The sequence below is a fragment of the Canis lupus genome, chromosome 7 (assembly GCF_011100685.1).
Source record: "Canis lupus familiaris isolate Mischka breed German Shepherd chromosome 7, alternate assembly UU_Cfam_GSD_1.0, whole genome shotgun sequence".
Taxonomy (NCBI): domain Eukaryota; kingdom Metazoa; phylum Chordata; class Mammalia; order Carnivora; family Canidae; genus Canis; species Canis lupus.
In genome coordinates this window covers 77,515,191-77,526,526 of record NC_049228.1, presented here as the reverse complement: position 1 = coordinate 77,526,526, position 11,336 = coordinate 77,515,191, and the positions used below count along the sequence as shown (strand labels likewise).

The window sequence follows — 11,336 nt, the reverse complement described above, 5'->3', positions numbered from 1 at the left end:
ACACTGTTTTCCACAGGGGCTGTACCAATTTGTATTCCCGTCAATAGCACATGAGAGTTCCATTTAATCTATATCCTTGCCAACATTTGTTATTCCTTGTCTTTTTGATAATAGCCATTCTGACAGGTGTGAGGTGATACGTCCTTGGTTTTTTTTTTGTTTTTTTTTTGTTTTGTTTTTTATTTATGATAGTCACAGAGAGAGAGAGAGAGAGAGAGAGGCAGAGACATAGGTAGAGGGAGAAGCAGGTTCCATGCACCGGGAGCCCGATGTGGGATTCGATCCCAGGTCTTCAGGATCGCACCCTGGGCCAAAGGCAGGTGCCAAACTGCTGTGCCACTCAGGGATCCCCGTCCTTGGGGTTTTGATTTGTATTTCCCTGATGATGAGTCGTATCTAGCATCTTTTCTTGTGGTTTTGGCTATCTGTATGTCTTTGGAGAAATGTCTATTCAAAATCTCTGTCCATTTTTTAATTAATTTTTTTTGTTTGTTGAGTTGTGTGAATTCTTTATATATTCAGGATATTAACCCCTTATCAGTTGTATCAGTTGCAAATATCTTCTTCCCTGCAGTCAGTTGCCTTTTCATTTTGTTGAAATGTTTTGTTTTGTTGATGGTTTCCTTTGTTAAGTAAAACCTTTTTAGTTTGATGTAGTCCCACTGGTAATTTCTTATTATTCAACCTAATAGAGAATAAAAGTTTTCTGTATAAATGCACATCTTTCATTTAATGAAAATCATGAGAAGAGAGCTGAATGAGAGGATGAGAATGAAAATGATGAGATGAGAATGAAAAATATGAGAAGGGAACTGAATGAGGAATTAGGAGACTGTGTTCTAGTCCTGTCTTGACTTCTGGGTCAAGACATCTGGATGACCCTAGATAAGTCTCCTAAAGTTCTGCTGTCACATCTTGCTCATCTATAAAGTAAGTCTACACTTAAGTCTAGACTGGACACACTTAAGTTCACTTGCAACTGAAATGCTACGAATCAAGGAGAAGCCACCACAACAGAGTAGGGAAGGAGGCGTGGTCAAAATGTGGTGAAGACATCAACTGCATATGACCTGTGATCAACTGGGACAAGAGTAGTGGGCAGAACAGACAACTACTTGAAGCAGACACTCTTCAGAATTTACTCTCCCAAATTTCTAGGTCATGAAAACCACAAGAAAAGGATGAATAATAATTTAGCTTAGAGACAAAGTAGTTTCAATTTTATCCTCAATGAAATCAACTTTGACCATTTAAAGCCATCCTTTTATTGAAATTCATACATTTTCTAAATTTTCTGTAATTCTTTTCTACTACCTGTATAGCTGTTTTTAATTTGTTTCTACCATAGCATTCATACATTGGAGTAAGTATAAAAGTCTACCTAAAAATTAGCTTCAAGAGAGCCATGACTCTAAGCATGTCTCACCAGGCTTAGATATGTCTGCAGAGTCAGACTCTCTTTCTGAATTCCAGTTGTGAGAAGGGCTCCTTGGATGTATCATAATTTGTACATGGTGCTGCTCTGGCTGCACTGCCCTGCATCCCTGGTCGACCCGCCAAACTCATTCATTCTTCAAAGTCTGTTCTGAGCCTCACCTTCCCTGGGATAGTGCCACCAAATGCTCCCTCACAGGCTAATCCCACCTTGCTCTGCATGGACAACACATCTCAATGTGTCCTGCTTATTTATTTAAACCCTGTGCACCCTGTTACTCCTTCTGGGTACACAAAAATTCACCCTGGTATTTCCAATGCTTAACACGGTTCCTGCCACATATCAGGTAATCATTCTTGAAGAATTGAACCGAATGTCTATTCGGATAAAACTGACAATGGTTCATCTGTAAGAAAACTGACAATGGTTCATTTGTAAGATAATATCTTCTAGTAAATTCGAGAAATTCACGTGATGATGGGATGTACTAATTAATAACTTTTTAACAGTAAAAATAGGAAACATTAAAAAAATAGGAAACACTGATGATAATCTTTATTGATTTAATTCTTTCAAGCAGATGCCAGTTGGTGCCTTTTTGTTTCTTGGGTAGGTGATTATACAGTTTAGCAAAAACAAACAAAAATATAATGGTTTAAGAACTATTTAAAAAAACCTAAAGAAATGCAAAACCTAGTACTTTGAAATGATATGTCATCATTTAAAACGCAAAGCAATAGTACATTTAGATAATGTCAAAATTTAGGAGATTGGGTAAGAAAAGAAAGCTTGAGGGCTCTCCGAACAATTTCTGAAATCAACCATATTCTCACCAAAGGTATGGTTTAGTGTAATGAATACACTGTTGTAGATAAAAATAAATGAAACCTGATAATGACTCCATAAAATTGCTGACATTATTTTTGATAAAAACAAAAACACAAGTAGCAATTTTTGTTTTTCTACAAATACTCATTTGACCAAAATTGCAGATGGTTCTAGGATCCAATCAAGAATCATGGGTGGTAAAACTCATTTTTGAAACCAAACATTGCTCTCTTATCTGATGGATAGATGGTAGTAGGGGAAGAAAAATAAAGAGAAAGTGCCTGTTTTCCTTTTCCAGAAATAAACGTAAAAGTAGTTTTTGCTATGATAACATCTTTCATTCTTTTTAGATATTGCTGAGGCATAATCATTGAACTAAGTGTAATATGTTTAAAACAATGTTCATAACTTACATAATACTTTGTGCAGTATTCAGCCTCCATGTATGTGTATGCGTGTGAGTGTTTTACAAGTGTATGTGGATAAATACATCGGATAAACAAGATTTTGGTAAGGTTCGTTTCACCTCAATGTGGGATGAGCAAGTTCCAATGGAATTATTTTTATTTATCTTTTCTTTTCCTGTATTTATGTGCTTTCTAGAATGAAAAAAATACAACTAGCCCAAACATGGTTTTTACTACTAACACTTTTTAAACACTGAATAATTATGTGCATGTGTAATAAGTGGACCACCACAACTGTGACTTCACTATTTAAGCTAGAGGATGATGGTCTCTTTTTCTGAACACCATGGACCCAAGTCTGTAGACCATGGGTACACCTGGGGTTCAGTCAAGTTCACGGCTCCTAGAGTCCCCAAGGACAGTGGAGCAGCTACTCTGGCAAATGGATCTTGATTTTATGATGGGGATGTGCTTCCTGACCAGGCACGTTCACGTGAGTCCTCAGATCACCATTATCTTCTCCAGCCTGTGTTCTCTTGTTCAGTCGCCCAGTAGCCGTGTTCCAAAGCCGTAGTATGTCATTTTTTTAAATACAATGAATAAAAAGTGTTCTAATTGGATTGGCACCCTACATCCCGCCTCCCTAACTCTCCATCTCCTTCAACACCCACCTCAACTTCCGTTCAGCTGATTCTTCCTATTATGGTCCTTTGCTCTCACTGCTCTGCTGATGAAAGCACTACTTTCCCAGGAGCCCCACTGCATCGGTGTGACCACGAAGCCCTGGGTCTGAGCCCTGTTGTCCTTAGGAATCTTCTCCTCTGAGTGACTACACAATTCTCTAGTCTATCCCATGTGAGGTAGCATTACAGTACACTACCCTGTGTTGTTCATTAATTCTATAGCACATATTTCTAGATGGCTGTACATACATCTTGTTTCTTTGCTAAGCCATCATGTCCTGAGCCTAGAAGTCTTTGTGTAACCATCTGTAATGCACGGTCCTAAGTACAGTGCTGAGCCCATGGCAATTACCTTTGGATGACTTTAGCACACATTTCTGAGCACACCTCTGGGGCAAATGCCATGGCGAGCAAGGAAGAGATGCTTCCTCTCCCCAGTAAATGCATATTTATTGGCAAAACACAACGTGATCACAAGAGCTTTAAGTAAAAAGGATAGGTAAACATTTGAAATCATGACACACGATTTGCTTTCTGAGTGAGGTTAAGTCTTGTTAATTGGAGGAACTTAAAGGGATCAAATAACTCCTTTCTTTACTTATTTTAATCACTCAGCGTTAGCTGAGTGCTTACCAAGAGCTCAAGACGGACCTTTGGCAAATCAGTATTTAGAGAAGGACAAATAGCACCCAACTGTGTTTGGGGGAATCTTGGTTGTTCAAGTAGAGGAAGAAAAAGATGGCAGGCAGGTTTTGCAGGTGGTAAACCAAGAACTGGAGGGAAGAAGGGACATCATATAATGTGCAAATGGAGGTCAACTTGTCACATGGGAAGGAACCAGGAGTTTTTCCTTGTGCAGAATTTCCAGGGTTGGAAAGTGTAGGAGAAAGTGTAGGAGAGTGTCCTAAAGCTAAGAAGGAATACTATAGGATGGGTAGAGAATGAATGGGAAACTCACATGAGAAAGGGCATGTGGTGCGACTCTAAAGGGTCAGAGAAAGAGCCCCAAAGACCTGCCAAATGCTCTGACAGGTTGTAAGTCACGCAGAACTTGAAGGTCAAATGCCCTCCAGGTGTTCCGCTAGGGTTAACTGTACACTGTAAGGTTCCCCGTAGAGGCATGAAGGCCATAGCTTCTACACTTTAAAACATAGATATTTGATGGATGCCTCATAAAATCTTCCTATATTTTCATAATCAAGTACTCTGGCATTTTGTCTAAGCACCAAGACAGTTTCCTTACAATTTAATGTTAAATCTTTACTGTTAAATTTTATTTCAAAAACATTTCCTTGGCAATTCAGGCTAGATATTTTCTCCATACTGATAAGATGAACTGCAATTGTGTTTTACAACTGACTACTCACTAGGAGATAAAAAAAACGTCAAAAGGATTGGTTCCTGAGGGCCCTGAGTCAATTTGATGCCATACGGGTTGTCTCTGGGTGTGAGACTGGGTATCTGGGGGCAGGAGCGAGAGACTTTTCACTCTTTTATATCTTCTGGATTTTGTGCCGTATACAAATATTTCCTATTCCAAAAGTCCACAAATACAACTTGAAAAATGAAACTGCTTTGTGTAGTGAAAATGTTATGCATAAAGGCAATTTAATTTAATCTAAATGCTATAATAAAGGCAGAAAAAAGGTACAGGGTTATTTTAGGAGATGTGGAAAAACCCCCACACATTCTGGATGATGTCCTCATACAAAACTAAAAAAATTTAAAAGCCAGTATTTTAAAGGAATCTTTTCAGGAGTAAATTCATAATTCTGCTTCTTAAAACCTCAGTGTACCTTTCTCACAAACCACATTTGTCAACTCATTCAAGTCTTAATGTCACAAAAGAATAGCCTATTTGTCCGCTCCTTCCACCATTTTCTGAGAGAGAGCTGTAAAGTTCAAGATGTTTTCTCTCACAATTACATAAAGTTAGCAATGATAAGGACAACACGCTTTAATGCTAAAGTATTTTTAACATCATATCCTCCTGAAAAGAACAAGTGTCCTTTGAAGTGAACTTTTGCTTTGGTAAGCCAAGTGACAAATTCCCAATATATCAAGATTTGAGGTGAACCTTGACAACAAAAATCTCACACTTTCAAAGGATCTGAAGTTTCAATGACATCTTACTCAAGGAATTAAAAAGGTAAGGTGCCTCACTTGGTAACCTTTAAAATGTATCAGGAATTAAAAAAAACAACAACACGTTGCCTTACTTTGCAGCCCTTAAAATGCATCTTCTGTAAGGAAAAGCACTTGAGGGAAGAGTTGTCTTGTGGCTCCAGCCTGGATTTCTTGGTGTGTTGGTGTAGACCAGAGGTCCCTCTATACGCTTTTATGATTAAGAGCAAAGAATGATGCACTTTTCATCATGTGAAAGGCAGCATAATGATCTACATCCTATTTGGTTTTCATTGTAGTATTTAGAAATAGTGAAAAAAGTTCATAACAGCTTACCATCTTAAATATTTATTGCAGATAAACTTTATTGGTCTGCTAAAATTAGAGTGTGGAAGTTTTGATAAGAACAAGATATTTATACAATCTCAAAAACATTGCTAGAACATACTTAGGAATTGCAAAGGGGAAAAGGGCAGCAGCCTCCACCTTCACCAAGAGACTCACTGTTAACGCCCATGATGCACTAGGAAGGACACAACTCACTCCTGTGCTTTTGCTGCCAAAGCACTAATGGCATCTGGTTACAACACATCAGGTGAGCCACAGTGAGGGCACTCCACAAAATTAATGTCTGGTCAATGTCATGATAGAAAGGAGGGTCGAGGAATGGGTATACAGTAAAGGAAAAATGGAAATTAAAGGTAGTGCTTGATCCTGGATTGAATTATTGACCAGAGTTATCACTATTATTATTATTATTATTACTATAATTTCACTATATTATTACTGGGAAAATTGGTGAAATTTGAGTAATATCTGTAGGTTACAAAACAGGATCATATCAATGTCAATTCTCTTAATTTTGATAACGGTCCTATGGTTATAAAAGTGCACATCCTTGTTCATTGGAAATACCCCATAGAGTATTTAGAGGTAAAGAAGCACTCTGTCTGCAATCAACTCTGAAATGGTTAATGAAAATGTGTGTTAGTATAGATAGGACGAGGCAGCAAATATGGCCAACTAGCTAATGAAGAATCTATGTGATGAGTGTCTGGGAGTTCTTTGTACTACTTTTGCATTTTGGCAGTGAGTTTAAAATTGTTTCAAAATCAAAAGTTATTGGGACACCTGGGTGGCTCCGCGGTTGAGCATCTGCCATTGGCTCAGGTCATGATCCCGGGGTCCTGGGATCAAGTCCTGTATCGGGCTCCCCACAGGGAGCCTGCTTCTCCCTCTGCCTGTGTCTCTGCCTCTCCCTCTGTGTCTCTCATGAGTGAATAAATAAAATCTTTTAAAAATCCAAAGTTATTATTTGTTAGGAATACCGTTATGATAATGTTTCCAAAAAATGGAATTTTAAAAAAGCATCCTCATTGAAGCGCTGGTCTATTTGATGGATCTAACTGAAATATTTTATTAAAATAACAGCAATTCCTTTCATTAGCATACCAAATGTGCAGAATACAGTATGAGGGTTCCATCCCCCCTTATATTTTGGCATAAAAAATGTGAGGCTTGGAAGTGGGTTTCTGGTGGAGGAAATGTCCTTTGCCTAATGACAGATGAACCCTCAGAATGCCATGCCAAGAGCAGATGTACAGGAGTGGCCTCTTAATGAATTCGGGAGAAAGACAACTTGCATTTTTTCATTCCCTGACTAGAATCCCTGGATGATTCTCCACAGCCTTGAGGAGGAGGCCCAAATCCTCTGGCCTCAGCTCAGCCTGAAGCTGGTCGGGTGGGCCTCCTCCCCATTGCTCCCCATAAACACCTCTATTGTAGCATTATGCAATACCATCAACTTTGTTTACAGATCTGTATTCCCTCTAGATGATACACTCTTTGAGGAAATGTGCTCCTCATTCCTCTTGGGATCCACAGACACTTAAGTTTGTTGACTAAATATTGAAGAAGCCAGAGGAGCTAAGATAACCTCTGGCACATCCCCCCCCGCCTCCCCTCAGCAGCATCTTCACACTCCGTTTTGGCAGGAAGTCTTGGGGATCATCAGTGTTACCCCAGTGAAGACTGCCCTTTAGACTACTTTGGTACAAAAGCCCCTCACTGGGAGGCAATAGCCAGGGAATCATGCTCCAACTTTGCCAACTACAGGGCGCTCCACGCCCAGCGGGAAATCACCAAACTGCCCGCCGCCCTGGCAAGTTCTTCCCTTCTGTTGCTGTTTCCTCAGTTGGAGACCTCAGACTGGGTGGTCTGTATGGCCTCACCAACAGTCTATTTTCAACACCGCTATTCTTAAAATATGACTTTGACAATGCCCTATAGATTCAAGAAGGCGGCCTTGCCCTAAGACACAGGCACTGACCACTTCCAGGAAACTTCAGAAAAGGAAAAAACCCAGCTGTGCACATGAAAAAAGGAACCGTGACTGTTTATTAAAAAAAAAAAAAAAAAAAAAGATTTTCCAGGACACCTGGGGGGCTCAGCAGTTGAGCATCTGCCGGGGCTCAGGGCGTGACCCCAGGGTCCTGGGATCGAGTCCCACATCGGGCTCCCTGCAGGGAGCCTGCTTCTCCCTCTGTCTGCGTCTCTGCCTCTCTGTGTCTCTCATGAAAAAATAAATAAATAATCTTAAATAAAAGAATAAAAACATAATCATTTTCCTAGGATTTTTTTTTTTAAACTAGAGAACACCCTAGGACATTTGAAATATTTTATTTAGAAAAAGTCAAATGCTGATAACTTTCCCGAGGAGACACCTGCCCTTGAAATGTGATGTATTTCAGTGTTAACTCCCCTTGCAGAGGGAGGGGGTGTTTCAGGATACAGCTCATCTTTCTATTATTAGAAAGCCTGTGTTGGGGTGAGCACCAGGTTACAAGAATGAGCCAGAAACTTGCTGGAACTTGTGGCAAAACTGGGGAGAAACTGTAGCCCCAGAGGGAACGGTGAAAAAAATCTGACAGGGACCTGGCAAATTTAGGGCAGTTTCAGGCGGCCTTGGAGAACTGTTGCTGGGGAAGCCCAAAACGTAAGGGGGAGGACAGAGCCGGGCAGAGCTGGTGGGAAAGGAGGAAGACGGATGTTACTTCAAGAAGATCGGACTGGAAGTGAGGTGAAGGAGGAGGAAAAGCGCTGAGACCCCCCAGCGGGGGGCTCAGGGGACAGAGGCCAGGTGGGAGACTGCGCGGGAGACCTCCCACCCGGACATCTGTGCTGGAAGGAGGCTGCCGGCCAGCGTTCCTGAGCTGTCAGAGCCAGTGTGAGGCCTGATGGTTGTCTGGGGCTAATCAGGGACACCTCCTCCCAGGTATGTTGAGGTGCTGGGCATCAGCTCTTGGCATGGACAGAGCCATGGCGTATAGGTGCTAGCTCAAGGCAGGGCTGCAGTGTGGGGCTGGCTGGTGGGGGAATAGCGGGGGGCTCGGCTGTCGCCTCCCCTGGACCCAGAGAAGAGTGGACAGTGTGCAGGTGGCTGGGTGTTCATCTGACCACCAGGGCTTGGGATGCTGGCCAGGCATGCCGGCACCAAGTCAACTGCAGAGCCCCTGCCCTTTCACACAGCAGCAGTGCTAATTCTGAAGGTGCACCTCCCGGGTGCCATCACTGCTTCAATCCTCATAACAACCTCACCCAGTAGGTACTGCGGTCACTCCCTCCATTTAACAGTTGAGAAAAGGCAGAAAGCACTGAAGTGATTTGCTCAAGGTCACGCAGTGGCAGGAATGTCAAAATTTGAGCCCAGGTGGCCTGGCTTCCGTATATTCCCTGGAGACAGGGACACTGTCCAGTCCACAGACTCAGAGGTCCCAGGCAGGCAACTCTGGAGCACTTCCTGCCCCAGGTGGACACTCCTTCCAGGTCCTTCCTTGGCCCTTGAACATGCAGAGGCCGCCTGAGCCCCAGGAGGCTGGTCTCCCCTTGGGCTCTGGTGCAAGGCAGTCAGCTCCCACTCTGGGTGGTTCAGAATGGTGCCAGGGGTTGCTGAGATCTGAGAGGATCTACTCAGAGCATGGCCCCAAAGTGCCCCTACGTAGTAATCCCCATATATTTTTTTTAAGATTTTTTTTTTTTCCTTCAGAGAAAGAGAGAGAGAGAGAGAGAGAGGCAGAGACACAGGTAGAGGGAGAAGCAGGCTCCACGCAGGGAGCTCAACATGGGACTCGATCCCAGGTCTCCAGGATCACACTCTGGGCTGCAGGCGGTGCTAAACCGCTGCACCAACAGGGCTGCCCAATCCCCAAATATTAATGACATCTGAAATTATCCAAGATGACTTTTCTCTTCGATGCCACATATACAAATCCCTAAGGGTTTCAGATTACTGTGGAATACAGTAACAGTTCCCACATTTTACACTTGCTAATATTTCCTTTCTGTCTTTTAAAATGGACACTAAGGGGCACCTGGGTGGCTCAGGGGTTGAGTATCTGCCTTTGGCTCAGGGCGTGATCTCGGGGTCCGGGATCAAGTCCCACATCGGGCTCCCTACATGGAGTCTGCTTCTCCCTCTGCCTGTGTCTCTGCCTCTCTCTGTGTGTCTCTCATGAATAAATAAATAAAATCTTAAAAAAAAAATAAAACGCACACTAATCCTCACTCCTTCGAAAGGCAAAGAACCGAGTGGATGCTTGGGAGGTGGATTTAAATGCCATCTTGAGTGAAAGCTCTGGTTTACTGTACAGAGGGGAACCCTTCTCCTTGTGTAACGCAGTGTGATGTCCCAGTTGGCCAGTCCCCTGACTTGTTACACCACAGTTCCCTAGTGAAGTGGACAAAAGATTCTGTTATATTCTAACACCACTCAGGAATTGTTTTCAGGGTACCCAGTCATGGAGTGTGAGTTGTGAGGGGAAAGGACATGGAGACACCCAGAGAGAAAAAGCCTGTTCCCTGGGAGCTAACACAACTGGCCCGTCATTTTCCGATAGTGCTGGGGAGCCCAGAGGGCTCTGATGAGGTTCGGGGGAAAATACTGGGACCCAAAGACTGCAGCCTGGGTTCTAGTGGGAAAATTTGCTCCTACTTGATATATATAATTGGGTTTCAAAGACATTTGGGATGGTGGCAGTGGTGGGGGTTAGGGATGAGAGAGTTCAGATGGTTAAAAACACCAGACCACCAACCTGGATAATGTGAGTTCTAGAATTCTGCGTGCATTCTCCAGAGGACACAGGACAAGCACACAGGCAGGAGCAGCTGAGAGTGCCTCAGCATTGGACGGATCCCAGCCCTTCTGTGGACATGCACAGAAATCCTCCCAAGAGCCACTCCAGGAAGCCCTGCTCCCACCGCCGTTCTCACTGGGTGGCAGGCCACTTGCTTAGGGTCATGTCTTTGGAGAGTGGCAGATCTAAGACCCACAGTGGCAGTCAGGCTCCCAGAATCTTACCCCTGTGCACTATGGGGAGCCAACCTATTCCTTATCCAAAGCCTACTGTACTTTTGCCCGGGTGGAGAGGACAGTGTAATTCTTGCTCTCTGGGTTTACGCTGACCCGAAGTTCTGATAAAAGGTCAACTCAGGAAATAGTAGGTGGTAATGATAGAGCACCAATCAACAGATCATAATGCTTTCACATTTATCATCTTCTCTTTAAAAAAACCTAGTAAACCACCATTTCAAAAGAGTTAATAAAATACCCACATTTTAAGAAGAAAAAAAACATATAAACAAGTGAATAATTCAATTTAATTAATTGATCTTCATTTGGTATTGTGCTATGAGTTTTTTTGGGAGGTAGAAGGGGATCTGTCATGATCATTACCTATCATCTCATGTGTAGATAAGCTGGATGCAAAGGCATGGTGCCAACTAGTGAAGGAGTTCCTGGATGACCCCAGTCCATAGAAAGACAAGTTTTAGATGTACACACGAGAAAAGAATAACTGAGCA

The 11,336-nt window shown here is 42.5% G+C and overlaps 1 protein-coding gene across 9 annotated transcripts in view; it reads right to left on the bottom strand.

The window, feature by feature from the left end:
* The window catches only part of GNAL (G protein subunit alpha L), a 143,682-nt gene that overhangs the window by 83,975 nt on the left and 48,371 nt on the right, over positions 1-11,336 (bottom strand). The gene's annotated exons all lie outside the window — the stretch shown is intronic.